Source organism: Thunnus albacares, chromosome 10 (assembly GCF_914725855.1).
Source record: "Thunnus albacares chromosome 10, fThuAlb1.1, whole genome shotgun sequence".
Taxonomy (NCBI): Eukaryota; Metazoa; Chordata; class Actinopteri; order Scombriformes; family Scombridae; genus Thunnus; species Thunnus albacares.
In genome coordinates, this window is record NC_058115.1 from 34,144,286 (window position 1) to 34,172,129 (window position 27,844).

Consider the following 27,844-nt stretch of genomic DNA (forward strand, 5'->3'; position numbering starts at 1 on the left):
CTTTATACACAGAGACACAGCGGCGCTGATGGAGGAAGACTCCTGACTCCTCTCTGCTGTTGTTTATTGAGTGTCCATTCAAGTTTATGGACACATCAGGAAATAGTACCGAAAAATAAACAAATCAATACGTAAATCTTGTCAACATCTCCACAAAGTCCCTGAGTTGTCCAACAACACTCAGATGACACTGAAGACAAATAAATAGAAATAGAATAGAAATATTAACACATGAAGAGTAGAAACCACTCATAGAGTAACGTCTACATACAAGTTATTATACATCTATTTTATTTCAAAAGTTATTGTGAAAGTCTGTATTTCAATTTTAATTATTAATTTTAGTCTCAGATTTATATAAAATATAAAAAATGTAAGGTAAAAAAAAAATCCAGTTGCAGGCAAGTTATATCAAAGAGTCTGTCCTCCTGAGAAAAACAACACAACAGGTCGTGATGTCAGTCGCCCAAAAATGAACTATAGTTAGTTTGATTGACAGATCATCTGGTGGTCGTCGTAGTAACTGTGAGGTGGAGCAGTGATGACGTTCAGATGACGTTTATATACATGACAGACGCTTTAACCCAACAGGAGACTTCAGAGCTGTTCATTTCCTGTTTCCAGCTGTGAGTCGGGACAGTTGAGGGTTAGGGGTTATTATTGTAACCATGACGACGAAGGTGGCCTAACTTTAAGGAAGTAGTGACTTGAACCCACCACATGTTTCTCTGACCTTAACAAAGTCATTTTAACCCCAAACCATCGTCTTTAAACCACAGCGCTGCCACATCACCAATCATCATTATTGATTAACAGTGACGTGTTTAATAAAACACATGCGGATGATGTCGCTGCTATGTGTCATTCTGGAGTCACATGATCAAACCACAGATCTTGAGGTTAATGTGGATGACTGGTTGTGTCTTAATGTGTGTGTATGTGTGTGTGCGCACATGTGTGAATATATGAATGAGAAAAGAGAGATGACACACGTGCACACGGTTATTTATTAATTTATTGTGTTATGTCAAGTGTCCAGATGGACTTACAAGACACCAAAGTACAGCTGCAGTAGTGAAACATTTGTCAAACACAGACAAGAACAAAACGTCCTACATTGCAAACGTCAACTGTACATGAACAGAAACGGGTTTTGTGTCGACGGAGATGAACGAAACAGACGACTGATTTAAATGGAACAAAGATATTTCAGAAGTGAAGTTTTGCTGCTATAATCACCAGAAATACCAGCGGTGGATTCCTGCTCTGACCCTGTTCGCTCACCAGGACAAGAATATTTTCTGCCTCCAGCCTCATTTGGCTGCTGGAACAGAAACATTCAGGCCAATTTCTGCCAGATTTTTCCCAGGAATCATTTCATGTGGCGAGCCTCCTGCCTGCTCCCTGATCCAGTTTGCAGTTTTCCCATGACATGTTCCCTGACATGTTTCCCTGAGTGGTTTCAGGCGGTGCCAGGATGTGGAGGAACAGACGGCGGCTGCGGAGCTGATGGAGGCTTCAGGCTGCAGATCTGAAGGAAAAGAAGGAGATGGAAGATGGCAGGTCAGCTGCGACACGCAAATGATGTTGATTATTTACACGATTGTTGTTGAGTTACTAAGAAAATGAAGGAGCTGTATTTTTATTATTCAGACAGTCTCTCTGAGCAAAGTGGTGGGTTAAGGCGGGTTGTTTGGTCTATAAAATGTCAGAAAATGGTGAAAAATGTCAATCACTGTTTTCCAAAGACTGATATGACGTCATTAGGTGTTTTCAGTTTACTGTCACAGAGGACTAAAGACGCAGAAAATATTCACATTGCTGAAACCAGAGAATTTATGTATAAACATCACCTGAAGTGAGGATGACTAAGGTCAAAAAGCTGTGATTAATCTTTCCTACGTTTTTTATTTATTCATATTTAAAAAATCAGTGGAAATCGCAGGTCGAACAGCTCAAACTGCAGCAGCTGGTTTTCTTTATCTCACAGGTGAAATGAATCACCTGATTACATCCATCCAGGAGGAAATCTCTTCTTCTCCTCTTCCTGTCCTCCATTGTTTTCTTTCTTATAGAAACCAGAGAAGAAAGAGGCTGCAAACAGCTGATTCACACGACGTTTAATGGAGACTATTTGACTAAATGTAAACAAATATAAACTAAAAAAAACAAGTTGTAGCTCAGGTCAAACTCACTGACTGAATCTCAATGTCCAACCGTTCATCGTCAGGTCTGCGAGGGGTTAAGTGTGCTGGGACACCGTTTCCATGGAGATAAGTTGAACTGTCTGACTCTGAACAGTTCTTAATGGTTCTGATATGTGCATTAAAGAAATCCACATAATTAAACCTGCAGACCTGTGAATATTATGTGTGTACGTTACACCTCACTGCAGCACTTAACTGACACAACAAGACTCAGAGAAGCTCATCAAAGGTAAATAAGGTGCAGAGCCTATTATTGTCATGATAATTATTGGGTTTTTTTGAGTTATTGATAATAAAAAGTCTGCACCCTGATCAGACTCTGGACAGCCGTCAACACTCGCAGGAACGAGCCTGAAAGTGTAGTGAAGTCCAACATGGCAACATTATACTTCCTGTTTGCATCCCACAAAGCATTATGGGAACTGTAGTTCTAAAACAGAGAGACTCAAAGTAAGATACAGAACAAAAAATAATGACAGGAGTGACAAAATCCATTAATATGAACTTTTTTGAATATTTTTATGACATCACTTCTATTCACTCTCCTCTATATCATTAATATACACACAATATCTGTCATGTGATGAAAAAAAACCTCTAATCACAGTTTGAAACTAGATGAATTATTATTTATCACAAACAGTCTCAATGACTCAAAAACATGAAAATGAATAAAACATGAGGACAAATGTTCCATTTTCAAACAAAAACATTTCAATTAGCAGCTGGACAAAAAGGCCACCAAACACATAAATAAAGCAAGTCTGTCAGAGGCTGTTTATCAGACTTTAGTTCATATTTAACAGAAATATGTCAGACTGTGAAACAAAGAAAAAAAAAACATCTTTTCACAGGGAGGAGGTGAGAGATGGCCTGTCGAGGAATGAATCACATTATCCTGTAAGACAAGTGTCGGAGCAGAGCGGGAAATAATTACTGCTGCAGTAATAACCGCCAGCGTCTTAATAGGATTCAGAGTTTGTTTGGAGCTCAGTTAATGTGTCTATTATTAGAGCTGAGATATTGAATCGGCTGCATGTTTTCAGGATAATTGTCTGTGCTGCCACACTGTGTGCTTCAATAATAGGATGTAATAATGATCGTCACATGGTGTAGAGGAATCCACAATGTAAACCACTTAGACGAGACGTGATTACAAACCACAGCTGCTGCTGCTGCATCTCATTCAAACACACTGAAGCTCCGACTGTTTAGTAGAAATATACTGAAGCTTGATGCAGAAGCAGCAGCGTTCATTCAGTCAAACTATGATGACAAATATTTGTTGACCTTTTTTCACGATAAAAACCAGAACTAAACTAAATGAAAAGTAACCTTTGAAGAACCATGAAATGTTTTCCTTTTTTAACAAATAAAAACTCAAAGACACCCAGAACTTGTTAAGTTCCCCAGAACCTCCTCATCATCCTGGAATGTCCTCATTCAAACCCAGAACCTCCTCATAGATCCCTAGAACTCGAAAACAAATATACTCAAGACACCTTCCCATGGACCCCTAGAACCTCCTCAATGACCCCTTAGACATCCTCTAGGATACCTAGTACATCTTCATGGAACCCCACAACGCACTAACTTCTCTAGAACCTCCTCATAAAATCCTGGAATGTTCTCACAGAGACCTGGAATCTCTTCAAGGACCCTTACAACTCACCAGCTTCTCTAGAACCTCCTCAGTGACCTCCTTGGATGTCCTCAAGGACAAGTAGAACCTTCTTATGGACCATTAGAAGTTACTCACTCCTCTAGGAAATCCTCAGTGACTCCTTTAACGTCCTCAAGGAACCCTAGAACTCCCTAACTTTTCTAGAACCTCCTCAATGACCCCTTAGACGTCCTCTAGGATACCTAGTACATCTTCATGGAACCCCACAACACACTAACTTCTCTAGAAGGATAAGTTGAACCTTCTGATGGACCATTAGAAGTTACTCACTTCTCTAGGAAATTCTCAATGACTCCTTTAATGTCGTCAAGGACACCAAGAACCTTCTCAAGGAACCCTAGAACCTCCTAACTTCTCTAGAACCTCCTTAATGACGCCTCAAGCGTCCCCAAGGACACCTAGAACCTCCTCATGGACCCTTACAAGTCACTATCTTCTCAAGAACCTCTTCACTGATGCCCTGAATATCTTCAAGAACACCTAGAAGCTTTTCATGGACCCCTAGAACTCATGAACTAATTAACAAATAACACCCTCAATGATCCTTTGAATGTCCTCATGGACACCTAGAACCTCACCTGGAAATCATTATCTACTCTAGAACTTCCTCACTAACCCTTAGAACCACCTCAAGGACTCTTCGTGACCCCTTAAATCTCTTAAAGAACACCTGCCCCCAAAATACCAGACTTCTACCAGACTCTGTGTTGGTATTTTAGTGACAAACACTCTTTAAAAGTGCTGAAAATAAAGAGTTTCAGGTTTTTCTGCTAAAAGTCAATCATCTTGACTTTGCTTGTTTTAAGGACATTAATCAGCCTCATTTTTCTTCCTCTCATCTAAATTTTGTCCGTAAAGTGATAATAAATATTCCTCTGAGTTCAGGCTCTCAGCAGGATCTCTGCAGCTCTGCAGCTGCTGCATCTGATGCACGACTCCTTTTTTTCATCTTCCACAAAAAATCAGAATCAATCTCTGCACGCGCTCAAATCCTCTCAGGAGGGTTGGTTTTATATATATATATATATGTGTGTGTGTGTGTGTGTGTGTGTGTGTGTGTGTGTGCTGACAGCTGACCTTTATTCACACTGCACTTTTTCTTTTTTCTTTATTTCAGTCTTTATTTTGAGGCTGCAGAAAGGAGGTGGGAGCGACCCTCCTCTTCCTCTTCATCCTCCTCTGAACCTTCACAGCAGGGTTAATGTAAGGCCATGTCCCCCAACACACACACACACACACACACACACACACACACACACATACACAGTCTGTGTTTCAGTGATGTGCAGCGTGTGGTTTTGACTTTAGGAGACTGAATAAAATGAGTTTTTTTTTCATTACAAAATCATGTTTTATCCAAATATTCTTCAAACTCAAAGAACTTTATTCAAAATGTAGAGGAGTTTCTAAACATACCAAATCTGTCAGGCTAAATTTTGGTGAAATGCTGGAGCTGATTGAGTCTACTGAATGTCTGTTATCTGGATGTGCAGACACGTCACAGTACATATGATCATCAAATGTGCTATAAGACGGGAGTTCAGACATCAGTCATTGTCATGGATTCCATGCAGAGATCATGACCCTGTTATCTTTTTCTGAATGAAATCCACATCGGCAGGTTGTGGTATCAAACTCACTACAAATACATACCTGGTACTACTACGACTACTGCAAAAAGTACTAGTAATACAACACATACTGGCAGAATCATGTATTCTTGCGTCAGCTGACGACCAAACAGCCTCGACACACAACAAACATGATGAATATATTATTCAGATATATACAGGAAATGTGTCTGAACAGTAATATTTGCCGCCTTTTATGCAGATAAAGAAGCAGATTAGACTACACACCCAACAACAACATGGAAGCTCAGGTGGTGAAGCAGGTCAGCCGTTAATTGTAGGGTTGTTGGTTCAAGCTTCAGCTGTTTAAGTGTCTTTGAGGAAGATCCCAGAACCACTGAGTGCTCCACATATGTCTGTACCCATGTGTCCAAAGCATCTGTTGAATGAATGTAATGTAATGATATACAACAATGAGATGGTTGGGTGGCTGTGATGTGTCGATTCAGGGAGAAAGTAATAATAATAATAACAATAATACCTTTATTTGTATAGCACCAAGTGCTTTACAACAAGAAATTATACGCACCAAGTGCTTTACATGAAAAGACATAAAAGCTACTAAATACAGAGAATGCATACTGAATAATAATCAAAGAATAAAACATGATAAAAACAAGTTAAAGCATGGAATACTTAGAATGTATAAAATAAAGTAAAATATAACATTTTAAAGGAAGTGCAGTAGAGCAGAAGTGTGAAGCTGACTGAGCATTAAGAAGTGCAGCAGAGGGCAAGTGCAAAGCTATTTAAATGCTTGTGTAAAGAGGTTTTAAGCTTTCTTTTGGAAACATCTAGCGATCTGGCTTCTCTGATATCTACGGGCAGTGTATTCCATAGTTTGGAGGCCTAATTGACAAAGGCGGCTCATTTTGAGTAACATGGAATAAAATTGCTGCATCACTGATGAGTTCTCAAGACGCTGCTGGTTCTCGACTGGAAAAACGATGTCTTAAAGACTGAAAAGTAAAGTATTTTAGTTTTTTTTGTCATTAAAGCTGCCGTAATCACTATGTCAGTCATGATAGCAGCATGTTTTGGTGGCTGGTTAATGTCTGTCACCACTTTGTTCCAGACAGAACTGTCAACAACTAACTATTATTATTATTATTATCATTATTATTATTATTATTGGTAGTATTCATATTCATAATAATAATAAACTTTATTTATACATGACTGTTCAAAACAAAGTTACAAAGTGATTTATGTGGTTGAACAAGAATAAAAACATTTCAGGACTGCAATGAGGTTGATAAATCATACAATTATAAATAATACAAAAATTAAATGGACTAAAATACCTAACCTTAGTATAAAATAAAAACTAAAAAAAACAGGAGTGCTAGCATTAATAAAAGGATATTTTACTTAAAAGATGTCATTGTTCCTGCAGCCTCAGAGAACACTTTTAAGACTCAGATTTAAGTCAGATTTAAGTCTGACTGTTTTTTGTTCATAAACAGAGCAAGGCATTATAGGGTTAAAGGTTCAAACTCCCAAACTAACAATAGTCTAATTTGTGTTTGTATAAAAGCTTCCAGCCCAGAGTTTAATTTGACAAACTCTGTGTTTGTTCTTCTCCTCCACAGGAGCTGCTGCAGTGTTTTCCTGCTCACAGCCGACTGTTTCCTGAAACTGCTGAGGTCAGTTTGGAGGTTTACAGACGCTGAACCTCATCCAAAACCTCTGAAACCAAAGCCCCGCCTCTGAAACCTGAGCCCACCTCCACTGTGACCTCACTCTGGGGGTCGTAAAACGCTGCTGCATTTCCTCTCCTCAAAACCTCCACACATCCAGGACCGAGTCGACCCGTCATGTGACCCAGTGGACCGCAGCTCTGTGGTGGTTCTTGTGGTGGGGTCCCAGTGCCCTCCCCCGCCCCCCCAATGTTAAACATGTTCCTGGCTGTGGTTCCTCAGGGATTCCCCAACTTCTCTGAGAGTTTTCCGTTTGCAAGAACCCTGACAGCAGCTTGAGTTTTCCTTTTTTGAAAAAGAAAAAAATCCAAGAAAGTGGAACTTTTTCTCTTTGTGTTATGGAAATGTTGTTCTCAGGGGTCTCAGAGGGGTAATCTGGATTTAATGTACAGCCAGCAGCAGTCGTCAGTGATGAACTACAGGGAACCCTGCAGAGAGGATCAACATTCAGGGTCCCTACAGCTTTTCACTTAGAGAGAAAAAAAATCATCTGTTTCTGTAGTTTTAGTTTCTTTTGTCAGTTAGTTTTGGATTGAGGGACAAAGAAACCCTGAATACTTACTGTAGGTTTCCAAGAAACTCCTCAAGGGCCCCTGGAACCCACCCAGGGGCCCCTAGCACCCTCTCAAAGACCACTAAAACATCCTGAGTGACCCTCAAAACCCTCTTAGGCACCCCTAGAACCCTGTCAAGACCCTCATTGGGTTCTCTAGAACCTACTTAAAGACTGACAGAAGCCTCTCAGTGACCCCTAAAACCTCCTCGAGGTTCCTTAAAACCATCTTAAGGAAGCCTACAAAGTCCTACATGATCCCTGAAACCCTAAAACCCTGTTAAATGATCCTAGAACCTTCCTAAGAACCTGTAAATCTCTTAGAGGTCTCCTAGAAGATTCTCAGCAAGCCTTGTAATCCTCCCTGGGGCTTCTAGAATATCCTCAAGGGTTCCTAGAACTGCTTCGAGGACCCTTGGAATTTGTAGGAACCTCTAAAACCTCAGGGACTCTCAAAAGCTCATCAAGATCCCTATGTCTGCTTAGCCCACTGATACACTTCCAAGTGACCCTAAAACCTCATCAAGGACTTTTAGAGTCCTCTCAAGTCCCTGAGAACTTTATCAGGGAACCTTAGAACCCAGACCCTAACAATTTCCTAATTCTAGAGATCTAGTGACTCCCATAATCTCCTCATGGACCTGTGGAACTGTCTTAAGGAGCCATATAGTTTGTCATGAAGGACCCCTGACCCTCTAAACATCCCCCAGAAGGGTCTCAAGGAACCCTGTCAAGCAACCTTTCAGGGAGACTTCAAACTGTCCATATTAACCCGCTATTGTCCCCCAGGACCCCTGGAAATCTATATATCAAGGACATCTAAAATTTCCCCAATAACCCTCAAAATCTGACCAGATGATCCCTGGAACTTTCTCATGGACTCCCAGTGACACTGAACCTCTCAAAGGTCTCCAGAACCCTCTTAGGGACTCCTAGAACCTTCTCAACCTAAAAGGCTCCTGCATCCCTCTCAAGAACCCCTACAGCCTCATCAGGTACCCTTGGAACCCACCCAAGAACCTTTATCTAATCAGGGAAGTTTCAGTGAGAGGCAGCCTCTTGGAGCAAATCACCTGGAAGCCACCCATTACAACCACAGTCTGAGCAGCTCTACTGGAGCAGTTGGGGTTAAGAGCCTTACTCAACAGCCCTTAAATCTTATCAGGGATCCATGAAACCTCTTCAAGGACTCTTACATCCTCCCATAAATATCCCTAAAACCTCTGCAGAGACCCCTGGAACCCTGTTGATGACCCCTAGAATCCCTATGACCCCAAAAACCTTCAAGGATCCCTGTCAAACAAGATCCTGAAGGACCCCTACAACCCACTCAAGAACCCTTAGCACTTCCTCAAGCACCCCTAAGACCTTCTGTTCTGTTTACATTGTTATCTACTGTAGATTTATAAAGAATAATGTAAAATATTTGTTATAAGCTAACCTGTAAATGGGAAAACCTCAGCTGCCTACCACGGGTCCCCTACAACCTCCAAAGGGACACTTGGAACCTGCTTAAGAACCTTTAGAACCATCTAAAGGTCCCCTAAGACCATTTATAGGAACCCTAGGACACATATAAGGACTCACAGTGACACAAAACCTCTTAAAGGACTCTCTTAGGGACCTAGAGAACCCTTTCAATGACTCATACAACCCCCCTGAAAGACCCCTGGACCTCCTCAAGGACACCCAGAACCCTCTCAATGACCCCTGGAATCTCTTCAGCAGTAAATGACATTAAACTCTTGCTGTAATGGAGCTCTGTCAACATTAGCACACTGTGTTCTGTCCATAGAGTTAGTGTATATGATATTATTATTATATGGAAGTTGGACACAGAGTGGAGGCTGTCTGGTTCTCCATGTCAGAAAATGTAAATGTTACTGTAAATGTTTGTCTTGTATGAGGTTGGATATTGAAAATATTAGCTCAGTTATTCTTATCAGGCAGAGAAAACACTCTGCGGGGCCTTCAGGGAATCTCTGCCTCGGACACCGAAAACAAATCAGACTGAAACATGATTTATCTGCTCAGACGTTGTATTTTTAGAAAACAGAAACTTCTCAGACAGTGAAACAAAAGAAGCGATCAGCTCTGGAGGGGGAAGCTTTTCTTTTTCTTTCCCTCTGACGGGGAGGAATCCTCCGGGGACTGAACACCTCCGGGGGCCTTAAATTAAGGTTCGACAACGCCGACATCTAATATGGAAATGAACACGGCTGTTTTTGCTGTAAAGTGTCAGTTTTTTTTCCTCCTCTTGTTGTCTTTAAAGTGAGCCGAACACTTTGTTTTCTTTTGATGTTATTGTGTTCTTCATTTCTTCATCGCCTCAGACGATGGTACATATTTGCGTCGCTCCCCAGTGACAGTCGATATTAAAACAACAGCGCGAACACAATGATGAAACACAGGCAGGAAAACGACAACACGCTCACTGAAAACCTGTTAACCTCCATCAGCTGCTCAATATTTCCTCCTTTTTTTTTTTTTCTTTTTTTCATTTCAGCTTCATGTGTTTCCACTTCAGCGAGAGCTGCTTTTCATCTCCAGGCGAGTGGAGACAAAAGAGGGCATTAAAGGTTTTTACTAATTATGTTTCGAAAAGCAAATTAAACTGTAGAGCAGGTTCATGTGAGAAGCACAAGTGTTGATTACCATTAAATCAAAATGGGTTTTTAATGATTTACATACTTAACTATTATATATTCTTAGATCAGAAACATTTAGTGTTTCTAACAAAGAGCACAAATTACAAATTACAGCCATTCAAAGGTATGAATGAATATTTAGTTTAAGGAACAATTTACTAAATTAAAGGAAGACTATAAGTGCACAAATTAATACTTTAATATTTTTTTATTTATTTGATTCTGGATCCTAGAAGCATAAACATGCACATGGTTTTGTTGATTCTACATTTGCTGTAAAGTGCCATCAAGTGTAAATAGTTTTACTTTTGTTTCTGTCTTGTGGATCTTCTCACAGGTGTTCAGGTGCGACTTGTAACCTCAGACTGAATGATTCATGATGTTTCCTCTTCATCGGAGTCAACAAGGTTTCTAATGACTGTATGATGTGTCCTTTAAAGAGAGATAACTGCTGATCACCAAAATGATCAATATCAGGGGATTCTTACACTTTTTAACCACTGAAGTTCTGCCTTTTTCCCCAAATTTCTTTTAGGGACACTTGTGCAGGAGAAACACAACTGTTTCCTCTCATGAACTCAAGAGTTTGACTATTAATTGATTATAGATCAGCGGTTCCCAAGAGGTTGGGAAATTAATGTGTTGTTCTTATTATATGAGAAGGATTTAACAAAAATGAAATTCTGATCCACAAATGTTTTTATTTTTCTTTAATGTTTTGGTTTAGCTCAGAATAAGTTTTGTCTTCTAAGGCCTCTAAAATAGATCCAAATGATTAATGGACAAAAAAAAAAAAAAACAGCAACAGTTTTAATAATCAATTCATCATTTAAGTCAAACAAAAGTTTCTCCAATGTTCTGGATCTCTAATCCATTTTCTGTTCTATTCTTTTCTCTGTTTAATATTAAAGCAAACAGATTATTTTGGGGGTTTTAGACTGTTTGGTTAGACAAAAACAAAACATCCGAGGACGTCACTTTGGACATTTTTCACTATTTTCTGACAGTTTATAAACTAACCAATCAATCAAAAAGGAAAATAATCATTAGTTGCTTCCTTTCTTTAAACACTATTCAAATGAAACAATCTGAGAGCGAGAACCAGTTCAGGGTTGGACTGTAATCCAACGCAGCCTGTGACACGGCTCCATGTGACCGGGTTATGAGTAAGAAAGGTTTGGGAGCTCAGATTTATGTTTTAGTCTTAACAAAAGTTACTGTGAGTCTTGCAGCTTTTACATGTTTGTCGCTCTCAGAGTCTAAACTGTAACAGCTGAGGTTTTTTTGTGTTTTCATATTTCACTGCCATCTCTCTGAAATCACATCCAGATGTTGTCATCCGCTCCCCGTCCTGCTTCCTGTGTCCAGTTCCCACCGAGCGCTGGAACGTGACACTTTCCCCTGGAAAATATAATAAAACAGAAAAAAACCAATGTGCAGCTATTTCCTTTCATAAATTCTGCAGCGCTCTGTCTTACTGTAGCTCTCAGAGAACATACAGTAGATTTTAATGGAAGAAGCGTCGAGGTGAGCCGCAGTAAATCCACGTCGACAGCGACCGGCGGGCTTTCATCGTCTACCTGACCTGCTGTGGATTTATGCCACGACATGCTGCTCATGCATGTAATAACTCCTCTCATGCTTTCAGCAGGCGGATGAAGTTTCAGTGTCTGCGTGTGAGCGTCCGTCCGACCGTCCGTCCACCAATAAACAGACACCTCACCTGTCGACGCGCCGGCCGGACACCTCGATTTCCAGGATTTTAAAAATGTTATACAGTATATATTTAAAGTTTAGTTTACAGTTAGATTACAGTTAATGCTAATGAGCTTCTCATAAACATCCTAAGATGGATTCACAAATAAATCAGAATTTTTTAAATAATCTCTCAAAATTAATCGAGTCACTCATTCATCTTTATTCTGTCTACGGCATTAATGCCGTAATTTAAACAAAATTATTATTTTTTGGCATTTCTTGTCTTTATCCAGGGGAACTATGGGTAGAGAGACGTATGACATGCAACAAAGGTCGGTCCGTCCACTAGTAAACACACCTGTCGACGCTTTGATTTCCAGGATTAAAAAGAAAAACAAACTTTCAAAGTGTAGTTCAGTTAGATTTTAGAGGCAAATCACCTGACAGTTTAAGAACTAATAGTCATCTGATTAACACTCATGTTGCTCCAATGATTCACAAATTAATTCAGATTTTTAAAATAATGTTTTGTTTTCTGCAGGAGAATCTCTCATTAATTTATATTCTGTTTTTATTTTTATTCGGCTCCAGAAATGCCACCAAGTATAAATATTGCCGCTAACTGTGGCCTCAGTTTGTATGAATATCACAACACTGCTAACTGTAGCCTCAGTTTGTTTAAATATCACAGCTAGCACTGCTAACTGTAGCCTCAGTTTGTTTAAATATCACAGCTAGCACTGCTAACTGTAGCCTCAGTTTGTATGAATATCACAGCTAGCACTGCTAACTGTAGCCTCAGTTTGTATGAATATCACAGCTAGCACTGCTAACTGTAGCCTCAGTTTGTATGAATATCACAGCTAGCACTGCTAACTGTAGCCTCAGTTTGTATGAATATCACAGCTAACACCACTAACTGTAGCCTCAGTTTGTATGAATATCACAGCTAACACCACTAACTGTAGCCTCAGTTTGTATGAATATCACAGCTAGCACTGCTAACTGTAGCCTCAGTTTGTATGAATATCACAGCTAGCACTGCTAACTGTAGCCTCAGTTCGAGCCTCTCACAGAGCTGCTGGTAGCATTAGCAAGTCTGATAAGAGACAACAGAGAGGCGACGTTGTGCTAATAATCCAAAGATTTTTCTGTGATAGTAAACACAACACACAACCCGCCAATAACTAACTGCTTTATTCAGACCTTAACAAGATATTCAGGGCCGACAAGTGACGATGCTACGCTAAACATTAGCATGATAAACAGCAGGGCTGCCTTATTTGACAGTCAAACGTGCAGAAACAGGAAGCATGGGTAGAGTAACTAAGTAAGGCGTTATTGATATAGCACTTTTTAAAACACATAGTGCTGCACAAACACACACATGCAAAATTAAATCAAATAGATGAACAAAATAGTGTAATTTACATTATAAAATATAACACGGCACAGAGAGAAACAGACCAAAGAGAAATTAACCAAGACATGAGACGAGGAAGGGAGGTTTATAGAAAGGCTTAATGATATAAATGGGTTTTAAGGTGCTGTTTAAAACAGTCCAAAGATTCAGCGAGAGGTACAACAAAGGTCTGTCCATCTGTCCACCAATGAACAGACAGCTTACCTGTCGACCTGCAGGCCATGTGCTTCGTTGTTCAGGATTTAGCTTTCTGAAGTGAAGAACGACTCCGGCTTTAAATCAGGCTGAAATTCAGTTTGCTGCTTTCAGTGACAAGATGAATCTGGATTAAACATTATTTTGCTTTTTGTGCTTCCATTCATTTTAAATGGGAAATGCTTTCAATGTATTTGCTCACCTAACAGACTCTCTGTGTTTCTCTTCCTGCTTTGTCTTAAATAGACCACAGATTCATCATTTTTCTCCTGTAACATCTTCAGACTCAAGATGGACAGTTTAAAAAAAAAGTTGATGCAGAATCAGAAATGTTGTCCTTTTTATTCCACACATTTATCTTTCTTGTCAAAACTTGGTGCCTATGTTACCCACAATGCACGTGGAGATTGTGGTGTGTTATGCTAGTAGCGGCTAATGTAGCCTGGAGCTGCTAGCCTCCAGCAGAGATGAGGAGCTACAGAGGTCTGCTAACCTCACTTCTTTCTAACTCCACACACCCAGATATTTTTTTCTATCTTTAATTGAAACACCTTTAATTATCATTACATCTCACAAAAGTGTGTCTTTATTTTTTATGTGCATTTTCAATTTACACATAAAAAACCTGAGTGGAAACACTGTAAATATGAAAGAATGTGTAAATATCTTTAAAAAGAGTTTCCTGTCGTCTGAGGTGTAACAGTAGTTGTGTGAACAAAAAGCAAAAGTAAACAGACTGAGTGAATAAATGATGACGTGCATGAATCATGTGGTTAAAATTTGAGCTACATTTGGATGAAAACTTGGCTCATGAAATATCTGTAACCAGCGACAAAGTTTTCCAAAAACAAACTTAACATAAAACTGTAATAATAATAAAAATAATAGAAGAAAAATACCCAGCAATTTCACTTAATGTGTTGTAAAATATATCAATAAGGTTATTACATTCCTTGTGTTTAACTGTAGTCCAGTCAGTGGTGTACAGGAAGCTGCTAACAGTATTTTTCAGATGGATGTAGCCTAGCTAGCTATAACATTGCTAACGTAACTGACACCATGGTGGTGCAACATGTCGGGCTCCATGGAAGAGGACCTGCTCCCTCTGTAGATATAAAGGGCTCATTCTAAGGTTATTATACACTAATGAAAACATACTTATTAATATTACATTCCATTTCTGCCAAGTCCGTTCCACTAGATGCCACTAAATTCTACACACTGCACTTTTAAACAGCAGTTCAAGCGCTGACTCCAGGTCAGCTGTGTGACAAACCTTTCCCGTTCTTCTGTGTTCAAACACACCTCAGGAAGTGACATCATGGGCTTGCTGGATTAAAGGCCCGAGCCGAGTGCTTCAACTCAACAAGCTAATTGTGTCTCTGGTGGTGTGTGTGGTTTCCAACGCTTCCACCGGGAAGAAACCACACTCTCAAATCTCTGTTAGTGTAACTGCAGCTTTTAGGAATCTGCCAAAGGCTGGAAAATTGTTCTTAAATTCCCACAACTAGAGGTCATCACAGGTCCAAACCTTTGGAACAGATCCCAAAGGGACCTGATGATAATTAGACCTGATTCATAGAACAGATGTTTGTGTTTATTAAAAAACTCAAACGAACAAATACAAATATGTTTTTCCATTTTTGTTTCAAACCCTCTGAGCTGCACATCAGCTCCTCTGTTAGTTTCTGTGTGTTACGTAAAGTTTTAGTCACAGAGGTAACTTTAGTTTGTCTGAAATAATATGACAATTAACCAGATGTATGAAAAACCCAGACAGTCGTTTTAAAACACTTCCTGTTGTTGCAGGTATTTTCAGAATCTTTTAACTGTCTGGATGAAAAAAATATTCAGTCTGAAATCACATTTAATCATCAGTCTTTGCAGTTCAAAATGAAGTCAACATGTTTGATTGACAGCAGCTGGTGGGGCGTGTCGGTGTCTGTGTTTGATTGACAGCAGCTGGGGGGGCGTGTCGGTGTCTGTGTTTGATTGACAGCAGCTGGCGAGTTACTGGTGTTACAATGTATGAACGGAGAGAAAGTAAATAAACTGCAGTAGCTATAAGTCATGGACAGACAGCGTGTTGTTAGCAGGGATTTCGAAGGACAAAACCAGCATCTAACAGGTCTGAAGTGACGTCTGCAGGTATGTTTACATGCTGTTTAATGTGCTGCAGCTGAGCAGCTAATTAGCTATCTAGCTGCTTACTGATGTTAGCGGTGAATGTTTGTTTGGTGGCTCATTCAACAAGCTGCAGGACAAGACGTGTTCATATTTGTAAGTTAAATAAGAAGGAGACTTTAGCAGGAAAGCTAATGTGTGTTGTTGTTCTGAGTCTGTGGTGCGTGTTGTGTAGCAGGATGCAATCAGGCTCAGTGTGACCGTCTGCTCTGCCTACGATCAGTGGTGGAAACTGTTCCACGAGGTGGGGCTACAGCCTGAGGTAGCGCTGCGTATTTTAGCCATGAGCAGGCGCCGAACAATGTAGCCAAGAGCCAGCTGCTGGTGGCTAGCTAGGCTACCAGTTTCTAAAAGTTTAAAAGTATCTTTAGGTGGCCACTTAGCGACTGCTTTCACTTTACAGTCGTTGCCACAGCACCACACTGCTGCATGTATATGTCACCTGCCTTCAGGGGGTAAATGTTAGCTAATAAGGAAGCTGCGGAAAATCACCCAATTTCTTTGGCGTCAGATCCAGTTATTTTTGCCATGTGGTGTCAGCCAATCAGGGGCCACCAGGAAAAGCAGAAAATATTACACACACAACACAAGGGTAACAATGATTTTCCATTAAAATATGTATTTCGCCATTGGAATGACAGTAGGAGCGGCACCTCAGCGCCCTTAATGGACCTATGATGGAACAACACGTTATTGCTTTATGCAGCATTTGATTTGCTGTATTGAAATAAGAACTCCAGCTACGTAAGCAGATCATAGAACAGTATTTAATCAAAATAATGTAAAGCTAGTGGGCATTATCATGAAACAAAATAATTTGAATTAGAAATTTCTTCCTTTTGTTTTCAGATTTTTCTGAAAAAAGAGGAAAATCAGATCAAGATAATAATTTTACATTAATGTTATAATATTATTATTTTTTATTATGATCTTAAATCAGAATAAGATAATAATGATCAGTTTTGATGAAACTCTCTCCTCTTGTAAAGCTTCAGTATTTCTATTAAAGGTTGCAGAGAGAGAGTGTGTATGGTGGCCAGCAGGGACAAAAGTGTGAGAAGGCCAAAAGGAGTGAGTTTACCTGCCCGAGGCGTTCAGGAGACGTCTGAGGTCTGCAGGCGCTGAAGGTAAGAAATTAATTTAACTGACAGATTATATCCTCCATGTGTATGTTTAACATCAATCCTACAATATATCATGTAATAAAAGGTTTAAAACACATTATAATGTAGTTATAAGTGTTTATTAATGTTCAGTATTTATTATAACTTCTCTTATGACATATTTTGTGTTATTACAGCGGTGTTTTACAGCAAACACTTGTGTGAGTTATAGTTGATGACTAATATATTAATAAACATTTATATCCACTGACAGCTGCATTATAGTGAGTTATAAACTATTTACTGATTATTAATATGTATAAGTGCCACTTAAAGAACATTTTTTGCTTTTACTTGTGTACTTTTACTTCAGAAATCAGGATTTTAACTTATAATTAAGTACTTTTACATCGTGGTATTATATATTTTTATTTTAGTAAACGACCTGAGTGATTCCACCTTTAATTAAATCATTAAAAACCCAGTTTATGTCTCCTTTATTTTGATGCGGTTTAACCTTTTAGTTTTAGTTTTTATCATCTTTCAAATAGAAAAATGATTGAAATGAAGTGATTAAACGTTAGAAATGACTCATTTTATTTTGCTTTTTAACATTTATTGAAGCAGGTGAAGAGACCTGATGAAGATGACGGCATAAAAAAACAAATAAAACAAAACTAACGATGTGATGAAGATCATAAAATAGTGTCACTTAACGGTTGTTGAATTACTGTATTTATACTTTTATGTATATTTAATACACATTAAAACATTTTGTTGTTGCGGTTTAGGATATTTCATATGTTTGGTGTTTATTTTGTGATGTCAGACAGTCAGTGAACGTCTCATCTCGTTAAAAGGACTTCATGGTTCTGTATATGTTGTCCTTTATAATATATTAGCATGTTATAAGAGCAGAGACAATAAATAAAGTAGATATCAGACAGTAACTGATGTGATGGAGGTTTAACCGTCTCTCTGCCAGCTGTGAACGCCGTCATGTGTTTGCTATTAGAGCGATCGGGTTTCCGGCGCGGCGAGAGCCGAAACAGTAAAAAGGTGTGAGTGACTGCCGGCTGCTGCGACCACCTGCAGTCCTAAATTGGGCAATTAGAGCGGCGAAGTGTTTTCTTAGCGGGTAATACTCCGTAATGAGTTCAACAGTGCAAATCTGCCCGAGGCCCCACCTTCACCCCTCGTAAAGAAAAGAAAAAAAAAAGGGAATCGACAGGAGAGAAAACACTCGACATCGCATCACGGCGGCGGCGTTCGGCCTGTCACTCTTTTTAATCTCCGGCTTCAGCAGAAAACTCTCCTCCTTCTCTCTCCTCCTTCGTATGATTCATTGACCGGATCCCCAAAGAAGCTGCAGCCAGGTCGAGTAAATCCCCCTCTCTTAATTAAGATTTCTCTCACCCCTTATCCCAGCGCTCCCCCCCCCCCTTCCTCCTCCTCCTCCTCCTCCTCCTCCTCCTCACCCTCAACACGGGGCTGAAAACTTCTGCGGCTGACAAGAAATCAATGCGTCCGGGGCGCTGGGGCTCAGGTATTGGATTGCAGGTGGGCCCAGGAGGAGCGCCGGGCCTCGGCCGGCCCCCCCGGCTGCCGCGCCGAGCTGTCCGCTACCGTTAGCCCCCGCCGCATCCGAAGATGTGAAGTCTTTGGCTGCCGGATAAAAATGTCAAGCACTAATAGGCTCCATTGTGATTAGGCGAGATGGAGTTCACAAATCCTCGGTAGAAAATCTGTTAGGAGCGATCTTTACAAGGTCTTAGGGTTTGTCCGCCGCCCCGGCTCCTCCTCCTCTCACAACACACCCGCTCTTATTTTCTAGCAGCAGCTTCAGCTCGGAGGAATAGCAGCGATAAATAAATAATTGTCTGAACTTTCCGTCAATTAGAAAATAAGAAAAAGTGGACTTTTTGCGAAGCTCCTTACAGAATATTCATGAAGTGCTTCATTACCCCGGGATGCTCCTGTTTTCAGGGATTTGTTTTAACCCCAGTGAAAGTGCTCGCACATAGAAAAATATTATTTACACTTTCAGGACTTCTTACTCTCCGTCTCTCTGACTTCTTTTCTGTTATTTTGCCTCAAAAGTTGTGAGTGAATCCGAGCTGGGATTCTTCTGACCTCTCTGAGCTGGAAGATATCAAAACTGAGAGCGAGAGCATCATTTATTTAGAAATAGGCCTGTTTTTAATCACCTGGAGATGGCTGCAGGACTCTGAGGGTTCATGAAGTGTTAACTGTTAAACACCTGCAGTGCAGCCAGAAAATAAACACAGAGAGAGACAGACGGAGTTGCAACGCTCTGAAAGATGAGACATTTGCATCAAAAACTCCTCAAGTTTTTCTCCCAAAGTCTGAAAAATCTGAAAGAAGTCAAATTAATTGCAGGGTTCAGTTTAAGTCTCAAAGTAGTTTTTAATCTTTTCTTTCTGGCTCTTTTAATCAAAAGTTGTGCAGTAAAAAGACGCAGAGATGAGATGATGAAATATTCTCTGTTAGAGAAGCTGGAGGAGACGTTTTCTTCCTGTTTCGCTGGTCGTCTCGTACCTGCAGCTGCTCGGTCACCACGCGGCCCTCAGAGTGCCGTTAGTCGAGGAAACGAAGGACGATTTTTAAACAACGTTAACAACCTGACGGCGGCTTTAAGTCTTTAAGGACGGATCCGGGGAGAGTTAACACTCGGACAGGAAGACAGGAAGAAGAAGAAGAAGAAGAAGATGTCACTCGACCCTCCAACATGTGAATATAATCAGGAGGAGAGAGAGCTGATGTGGACGCTGTTTGGTCACGCTTCGTTATTGTTCTGTGATTTATTTTAAATAAAGCAACAATTTAACATCAACTGAAGAGAAACATAACGTCACGTCTGATATTTTCGTTACCGTCGTCACTCTTCTTCATTATTTTTGTCTCCTTTATTATTTTTCTTGTTTTTTGCTGTTGATCACTTTGGATCAATTATGTTGATTAAAGCTGGTGAAACATAAAACACATCAGATCTTCATCTGCAGTTCGATGGAAACGTTTTGTGGAGTCGCTCAACAAAAAAAATCATAAAAACAATGAAAAGATGTTTTGATGAAAACAGGTTTTGTTTGTGTTTAGAAGCCAAATGACAACACAGATACGATGCTGCATTTATACACAACAAATCTGAATTATTGACTTTAGAAATGATTTGAAAATGTTTGACATAAACAGCGTAGCAGCAACCTCAGCGCCGCGTTACTTCATCAGCGGGGAAGGACATCAGATGTGGCTGAAAGCTCAGGAAGCTTTCCAGTGAGTGAATATAAATAAGCAGAAAGCTCGTCAGTGTTGCAGGAACACACAGGACGAGCTGCTAGAAAACAAGAAGAAGAAGAAGAGTTCCAGCATCACAGACTCACATCTGCAGCCGACATGTTGATGTGTTTTATACAATCAGATGATTCAAAGAACATCATCCAACCTGTAGAAGAAAGAAGGAAAAGGTCAAAGAGCTGAAACTGAGGAGGATGTTCATCTATTGATCTGCTGATTATTGTCTTGATTAATTGATTGATTTGTCTGATCAAAGATATTCAGTTTACTGTCACATATGAAACACAAAAGCTTGAAAACGTCACGTTTGAGAAGCTGCAACCAACAAAGACTCTTAGCTCTTCTAGCTAATTAATGTTAATCGACTTAATTGTTGCAGCTCACCTTTAATGTCCCTGCCGGGTTTCCGTAGAGTCCTCACAGCGCTGCTTCGCTTCGTTTTATCTGATAAAAGTGAGTTGTGACCTTTAACCTTTATTCTGCTAAATAAACACACATTAAAATGATTCCTGTCAAACAGCGTGAACATGACCTACGACCTCTGGATTCTATTTATTCTCCTGTTTAACTCTTTTAGATTCTCTTTCAATGTGTCTTTGCATAGTTTCTGGTGTTTTAACGTCTTGTTTTATGTAAAACCTCGTTGTTGAAATGTGTTCCAGATAAACTCGTGTTGCTTAAGACTTTTGTGGAGATATTCTACAGAGAAGAGCTGTGATGACTCAGGTCCAGATGTGCAGCGAGGAAGCTGAAGAGAATATTCTCCGCCTGACTCGCCGTCGTTACATTAGATCATGAAAATCAGACATTTCTTGAGATACGAGCTCGTCGCTGACATGTGATACTGCGGGAGAATGTGCAGCAAGAGAACACACTCCTCCATTAATTCTGATGCATTCTTCAAACAAATCATTTCCTGGAAACCATTAAATTCTTTCTCCAGATTCTCTGCTGCAGGAATCCTGATAAACCAGCAGCCAAAAAATGTCAAAGATCCTGTTTGTTGGAGCAAAAAAAACACACACAGGCTGCAACCTGATCCTGTCTTGTCCAGAAGTCCTGTGAATGTTGACCTAAACTCGCCGTAATGATTAGACGGCGTCATAAATTGCTTACAAATGGTCGTCTTGTTCTGCTGCATTTCATGACTTGTTTCTTTTTTCCCAGATTAGCTTATTACAATACCATGCGTGTCAGAATCAATGCCTCACATTATTCCTGAAACACTCTCCTCCTCCTCCTCCTCCTCCTCCCCCCCACACACACTCCCCTCCGCCTCTGTACAGATGTGAGTTCTAGTCCGAGTCCCAGGTGGATTATTTTCAATCAATACAGCGAGCACGGTGGTTCTGGAGCCTCTAAATATCCAGGATTGGCTGAGCGAGAGAGCGGCGGCCTGACCCGAGCAACGATCCGTTCCATAATCACCTCGGACCGGCGGATTCTTTTACAGCCGCTGGAGTTTCCCTCCCAGGCTGCTCTGCTGCTTTTTAATGAATTTCCTGTCTTACGGCCTCAGAAATGTCAACACTCAATCACGCTGTAATTGAATTTCTCCAGCAGTCCAACATTTTTCCTCTTAAAGCAGCACCATTAAAACATTCTTTTGTTTGCGCTCTCGGAAAACTTACACCGGCTCTTTTTATTGTTGGCCGTGTTTCGTAATGTTTCTAACATCTGTCGGGACGGAGGGGGGGGGGGGGGGGGGGGGGGGGGGGGGGGGGGAGGGGACGGGGGGTGGGGGGGGGTGGAGCTCTGCAGGATCTGCAGGAGGTGTTGGACGGGGAGAGAGGACGAAGAGGCCGAAGCGACTGAAGCGTTTCTGAACATGTTTACTGCCGAATAATCATGTGTCATTACAGATCGTCTTCTTCTTCTATCCCTCTAATTATAGTCTCACTGCAGGAACATCTGTTGTTTAACTGTTCGGATCCAAACGTTCAGACTCGGATCCGCAGAGTGTTTGAAAACAGATTGTTTGCATTTTTCTGCTGCATCTGCACAGATTAACCTGCTGGAAGCTCGTAATGACTCCTGTCTCCCACTTTTACTGACTTGTGTATCATTAAACTGGCAACACTTTACTTTGAAATCCTCATATTTATCATTAATAATCTATAAACAGTTCATAAATATTTTATAACACATTATAATGTAGTTGTCAGCAGATGTAAGTTTTTATTATGTGACACCCGGAAGTGTAATAATACAAAATATGTCCTTATAGGAAAAGTTATGAATAAATACTGTACATTACTAAACACTTAAAATGTCTTTATATCTGCTTATAACGACATTAAAATGTGTTATTAACTGTTTTAATACTGATTATCAATATAAAATAAAAGTATTGTAAGAGTTTATAGGTAGTAACTCTGTGTAGGTGTCTGTGTTTGATTGACAGGAGAAACATGATTTATTGACTGGGAGTAAATCAAATGCCGACTTTTTAAAAAAATATGTTTTTAGGGTATTTTATGCCTTTATTATACAGCGACTGTTGAGAGATGACAGGAAACTATTCTGATAATCAATTAATCTTCCATTAAATTCTCAATTAATGACAAACATCTTTGTTTCAGCTTTTCACAGGTGAGAGTTTGCTATATTTTCATTATATTAAACTCAATATCTTCAGCGATGGAAAGTAATTAAGTACATTTACTCAGATACTGTATTTCCTTTATGTGAATGGTTGTTTAATCAGCAGGTTAACTGATGATGAAGACGACTGTACTCAGTGATGATGAGTGTGTTTGTCCTGCTGCTTCAGACTCCGGCTGTAATTGTTCGAGCGTCTCTGATTTGTTGCGGCTGCTGAACAAAAGGCCTCGCGCGGCGGTCGGACCAATTTAAACCGACCAGGCTCTGTAAAAAATTGGGATATAAAAATTCGGGGGAGTAAAAAAACACGACAGTTGACATGAGCGTTATTTATGAATTACATTTCTGTGTATCCCATTTTATTCTCTTTGTCTAATTGGCACGCTGCTGGCTTGTTCCCGGGGCCCGCGGCGGTGAAACTGGCGGCAGGGGGCCCATTCCTGCGAGCGGCTCCGAGTCTCCAGAGAGCGCTGAGGGATGAGAGTGTCTCCGGACGGGCCCCATAAAGGCCTCGGCCGAAGTCCTCCGCTGGATCTCTCTTATATTTCCAGCACCAGTCTCCTCTGTGGGCACTTATCACCTGTAATGAACAGCGACGAGGCCTGACCCCGGCCGCCGCCAGACGCCACATCCACCTTCCTCCTCCTCCTCCTCCTCTTCCTCCTCCTCCTCCGGCCTCCGATCGCCAAGCCTTTTCCAGAACGGACTCCGGACTCAGCTCGTGTTTTCTTTGGCCCCCGCTCGCTCGTATCAACTCGACCCTGCGAGGGGAAATCAATCACCGCGAGCTCAACCTCCTCAATATGAACTAATTTGATTTCTGAGTTATAAGGCAATAAATAACCGCCATAAAACAACACTCTTAGCTTTTTTCTTTTTCTCCGTCCTCGGGACAAAACGTGTATTGTGCCGGCTATAATTGACTGCAGGTTTTTTTCAGGGATGCCGGCCATCTGCGCCATCCAGTAACATTCCAGCATGTTTTATTTCTTAATGAAAGCGAGCGACAGCGGAGAGCCACGGAGAAGTCAAACAAGACAGGAAGAGACACACGGAGGCTGCATGAGGTGCATCAGCGCTGCTTGTTTTTTTTTTTGCCAGCAGCTATCAGGTGTTTGCACTGGCCTGAAGTAGATTAGGAGGGTGGAGGTGGTGCTGCGGGGGGGGGGGGGGGAGTTCTCTCTCGGGTCCCCGGGGGTCACTTCAGGATGTGTAACCTGATGTAATTGCAGGCATTAAGTGCAGCGAGGCCCCGGACAATCTCCCCCTTTGTGGAGTGAATTAAAGAATATTAGCTGCTGCGGCGGTGGCGGCGCTGCCCGGCTGCTGGCTGCTAATGGACGGAAAATGGATTGGTGTGCAGTTTAGGGGGTCATTAGAATACAGAGCTGGTGTTAAAAGGGGGCTTGTCGCTGGCGTGAATCCACGGTGAACTCTGCTGCTCGGGCTGTAAATCATGTGAGAGTTGTGGAGCTCTCCCTGCACTCTGCTCACTCCTCAGGATAGAGGAGAGGGAGGAGGAGGAGGAGGAGGAGGAGGAAGGTGCGCTGAGCTGGCACCGGCTCTGTTTCCTCCCCCGTTTTGGGGCGTCCACGCGACGATAATCCCACCCAGCCACCCACAGGCAGCCCCGTTCCCTGCTTCCTGTTATTACAGCAGAATTAGGGAGGAATTACCACAATTTCCAAAAAATCTCGGCGCCAGAGGAGAGCGAAGGTATGGAGGATCATTTATGCCAAGAAGAAAAAAAAAAAAAAACATAAAAAGTTAAATGTGATGAACATAAAAAAAAACTCATAACTTACCGCTTCAAAATTATTATTACTGCAATCTTTGTGCCATGAAAGGTGACAACGGAGAAATTCACACACAAACCTTTTTATTCATGTTTTTCCACTTTCACCCACTGCAACCTTTTCTCATAGCAATTACATTTATAAACTGCTAGGCTACATCTTTAGCATCTTTTAAATATCTTCCTAAAACATTCTTTTATAAGAAGTTAAGGTAATTTTACTCCAAGGACACAGGATGTCTGGTAAATTTCTATATTTTTTCTCATTGAAAACAATGAGAGGAACTGCTGCACACTGTCTCGCTTACTGCTGGAATATTAATTAAATCACAAGGTTTCCGTCTGTCCGACCTTCATCAGGCAAACCGGCAGCATCACAACACCTCCATATATATATATATATATATATATATATATATATATATATATATATATATATATACATATCCAAAGCCTGATATAGAGAGTATAAATCCTTTCTCAACAGTATGTCATGTGTCTCACTTCATATGTTTAGATAAGGAGTTTTCTGAAAAAAAACATCTAATATTGTTGTTAATTCAATATTTATAATTTTAACGGCCTTTAATGAACGTCGTTTCCCAGAAGTCCTTGAGGTTTGCAGGCTACAAGGTTCGCAACTAACAAAGAGTTTCAGTATAAAGTCCAGAGGTTTTGATCTGCAGCACAACAAGCTGGTGAAGCTGTAAACAGAACCGTGTTACTGCACATGCTCAGTAGCGTCTGCCTTACACAGAACTACTCTCCAGAGACTGAAAACATGATGCTGTTATTAGTGTTTGCAGCCGTTTCTAAACAAACTAAAGTGTAATAGTTTCTGCGGCACAGAGGAAGAAGAGATTTTAATTAAGTGTTAGTTAATGACGATCTTTATTTGTGATTATTTGTAGTATTTTATTGATTCTTTTACTAGAGAATCTGAGTCCTTCTGACTCCAGGAAACTGTGTTGTTAACACATATGGAGCGAGTTCTTTTCCAGTTGAAACTAAAATGCCACTCTTACATTTTTTACAGCTGGAAATCAGAGTTTCCTGCTTTCTTACATTTCTGGAAGGCAGCTCCAGATATTTAGTGTGAGTGTTTGTTGGCAGGAGGCACAGAGGTAATGGAGGAGTGTTGAGAACAGCGATGGTATGTCCACCGAGTCTGGTCCGCAGCCAAAACCTGCCAGCTGAATCTCTCTGGATTTCCCATTAAGATCGCCCACCGAGATCCAGGAGAAAAAAAAAACCTTCAACCTTCAGCTGCTGACAGACTGAGCGCGCTCCGACTCGGCGACACGCCTCCTTGTTCAACTCCGACAATCAAGTTGAAGTTATTATCTCATCACTCTCAAATACGAGTCATTACCGATCTGTGCTGAGGAGGGAAATGAGGACTTAAGTCAGAGAGGACGTAAAAACCAGAGAAGGAAAGAAAAACATTCAGCAGCTTCACCTAAGTATGGAAGCTCATTCCTGCCATACAAAGAAAATAAATGATGAGAAGGTTCATGATGGAAATAAAACAGTTAAAATGATGGTAAAGTTAAAATCAACTGTCTCATAATTGTGGCTTAATATCTCATAAGGTTGGGGGTTAGGGTTAGGGTTTAGGGTTAGGGTTCAGGGTTTAGGGTTCGGGGTTGGGGTTTAGGGTTAGGGTTCAGGGGTAGGGTTTAGGGTTCAGGTTTAGGTTTAGGGTTGGGGTTGGGGTTAGGGTTAGGGTTAGGGGTTAGGGGTTTAGGGGTTTGGGGTTGGGGGTTAGGGTTCAGGGTTAGGGTTAGGGTTGGGGTTAGGGGTTTGGGGTTAGGGGTTAGGGTTCAGGTTTAGGGTTGGGGTTAGGGTTCGGGGTTAGCAAGCGATTATTTTGCCTTACATGGCTCATTCTAACAGTAGAGCTCCATTAATAATAACTTTAATAAACGGCAGCTTTGGGCCCCAGAAGTTGAACACCATGAGAGAAACATCATAATCTCTTTTATTGTTTTTCCATTTTACTGTTTTTTCACAGAAAATTCCCCCCAAAAATCTTGAAATCTTGCAAAAAAAAAAGCTTCTTCTTGGCTGAGATGTTTCCTGATGCTTAAAACTACTTAAAAAAAACAATTTAAATAACTGTGATCACAAGCTCTTCATGAAACATCTTTGACACACGTGTGAACTCAGTAGGAAAACTGAACTGACGCGACCTTCGCTCGAACGTTTGAAGACATTCATTTACCGCCAAAACAAACGATTTTCCCCAACACTTCCCATCAGTTTGACCCTAAACAAAAGCAGTTTGTATCGTCCCCACATCACTCCGCTCTCAAACAATAATTACCGCTGTGTCTGCCAAACGAAGTCATCCACGTCGTAAATCACGCTGATCTCCGCCTCGACCCAAGAATTCACACAATGATCGATTGTCTTTTCGCACAGAGGTGGCGGGAAAGTATCCAGAGAGCTTCGCCAACAACCTCCGAACCCTCCAAACCCTCCCCGACACTGTTCCTCTTTGTTTGTGACACGTAGGGAAACATCTTGGTGACATTATGTTCTTCCTGTTTTCAGTTACAGGGAGGCGGAGGTCAGGTTCGGGGTGTAGTCGGTTCTGACTTCTCTGTGACTCACAGCGACACACTGATGTGGTTTCTGGGTGATTCTCTGCAGGGAGGAAGATGATGCTCTGACAGTCTTCTGCCTCATGTGGAAAATGTGAGGTGGTAATTAATTATGTAACAAAAACACAACTCAGACACTGCTTATTGTTGCCTCGGGTTAGAAAGACACTCCTCAAATATAAAGACAAAGATTCTTTTTATTCTGCTTATTTTCATTTTCATTTTATTTAACAATTTACACAAATATCCTGGTCATTTTCAGAGTAATTTGCAACTATTTAATGGTGAATTTTTAGAGACATTTTACAGATGTGAGAGAGGATAAAATGATATATAAGCATATTAGATTTTTTCATTAATTTCCCAAACATAGCTGCTGTGTAACTGTTCATTCTTACTGTGCAGTTTGGTAGAACATGTACTAAACACACCAAAAACACGACACACTGAAGAGTATTTTCTGCCAGTTAAAGAAGTGTTAAGAGTCTTAATTTATAT

General features: G+C 40.7%; 2 long non-coding RNA genes across 6 annotated transcripts; one reads left to right on the top strand and one right to left on the bottom strand.

The window, feature by feature from the left end:
• Window positions 1-997: 997 nt before the first annotated feature.
• On the bottom strand, window positions 998-14,864 carry LOC122990077. Of its 3 annotated transcripts, XR_006405256.1 has the most exons (4): window positions 14,639-14,864; window positions 13,942-14,024; window positions 13,749-13,843; window positions 11,448-11,824 (listed from the first exon to the last, which is right to left on the bottom strand). It is a non-coding gene; the product is annotated as an uncharacterized LOC122990077 (long non-coding RNA). The 3 variants fall into 3 exon arrangements; XR_006405255.1 differs by lacking the exons at window positions 11,448-11,824; window positions 14,639-14,864 and adding an exon at window positions 998-1,531 and having other exon boundaries at window positions 13,942-14,203; XR_006405254.1 differs by lacking the exon at window positions 14,639-14,864 and having other exon boundaries at window positions 11,458-11,824; window positions 13,942-14,199.
• Window positions 14,191-27,844, top strand: LOC122990083. 3 transcript variants are annotated; one of them, XR_006405262.1, is made up of 3 exons: window positions 14,191-14,222; window positions 16,933-17,050; window positions 27,297-27,844. It is a non-coding gene; the product is annotated as an uncharacterized LOC122990083 (long non-coding RNA). The 3 variants fall into 3 exon arrangements; XR_006405261.1 differs by lacking the exon at window positions 14,191-14,222 and adding an exon at window positions 15,712-15,887; XR_006405263.1 differs by lacking the exon at window positions 14,191-14,222 and adding an exon at window positions 16,116-16,667.